General features: G+C 31.2%; 1 protein-coding gene across 4 annotated transcripts in view; it reads right to left on the bottom strand.

Annotated features, from left to right (window-relative positions):
- Positions 1 to 1,480, bottom strand: part of LOC119829415 (zwei Ig domain protein zig-8-like) — a 292,670-nt gene that overhangs the window by 233,192 nt on the left and 57,998 nt on the right. The window lies entirely within an intron of this gene.

The raw sequence follows: 1,480 nt of genomic DNA, 5'->3' as shown, positions 1-1,480 counted from the left end.
ATATTGTAAAATTATCTTTGTCGCTTATAAAGAATTATGTAGAATATATAAATAGTAGCTAACCTGGAACGCGATGTTCTGACATCCTTTTATCATTTACGGGTATGAAAAATAGATTTATGGTCGGATTTCAGACCTACCCGATATGCACAAAAATTTAAAAATGGTTCCAGTCGTTTCGGAGGAGTATAGATACTAACATTGTGACGATAAATTTTTATACATAGAGATAAATAAAGAAGGCACAGCCGAACTACCACGTCCTTTAAAATAAATTGCTCCTTCTTCCTTCTTTCTTTACTTAAATCCAAATTTTTGTGATAAAAATGTTAAATCCTATTGTTCATATCTTTCTAACGAAATATAAAAAACATCCTATCCTACTTTCCTACTAATATTATAAACGCGAAAGTTTGTAAGGATGTATGTGTGTTTGTTGCTCTTTCACGCAAAAACTACAGAACCGATTGCAATGAAATTTAGTACGTAGATAGCTGGACAACTGCAATAACATATAGGCAACTTTTGATCTACAGGATACGGACTTACGCGGGTGAAACCACGGGGCGCAGCTAGTGATTTAATATATTGGCAATGGCCTACACCTTTATATTTACGTAATGTATCATTAACAACACTATCACTTAAAGATAATTCGTTTTAAAACTACATTTGATTTCATAATACATCTTATAAGTCTATAACAAAAGTCTACTAAATCACAGTTTATATGTTATTTCATTAAACGCCGGTACCTTGGTGCAATATCAGCTGAAGCTAAATATAATATATCATATAACAATAGCGCGTGTCGTATACGTAAAGTCCGAGTTTCAGGATTTATGTCTGACCTAGGTCCTATTGTCTAGGTTACCTGTATTCAGGTATTGCCAATTGGTTGTTGTGTTTCGAACCAACTTAAGAGTTAGTAGTGTATTTGTGAAAATATAAACTTACGGCTATTTTATTTGTTTATTTATTTTAAAGTTGAACGCACTGAATTACTAATGTTGAATTAAGCAGTATGAATAATTAATTCTACATTTACATTTAATGAAGATGTGAAAGGGGTTAGTTAGGTATTCAGACTCAAGAACATATTAGTTATATCTTGCTGATTATAAAATGATTTCTTTAGATTTTAATAATTAACTAGCCGCTTATCCGGGCTCTTCTCGAGTTGATTCGGTATAAAAACAAAAAAAATATAACATATGAGACCAACAGATAATGTGGCTTTCTAGTAGTATGATAATTTGTCAAATCGGTCCATCACTTGCGGATCTTATTGAGTAAACAAACAAATCTTTCCTCTTTATCAGTGTATTAACCTTAAATTGATATACTTAGTCTGGCCATAAATACTGTTACACTTAATTATAAAAAAATATTACATTTGATAACGAATCTGTCATTTTTATACGATTGTTCATTGTGTTTTCTCATTTTGGCGCCAATACATTGTAAAATATTTTGCGAT

Source organism: Zerene cesonia, chromosome 10 (assembly GCF_012273895.1).
Source record: "Zerene cesonia ecotype Mississippi chromosome 10, Zerene_cesonia_1.1, whole genome shotgun sequence".
NCBI classification, from domain to species: domain Eukaryota; kingdom Metazoa; phylum Arthropoda; class Insecta; order Lepidoptera; family Pieridae; genus Zerene; species Zerene cesonia.
This window is presented reverse-complemented; position numbering and strand designations above follow the sequence as displayed.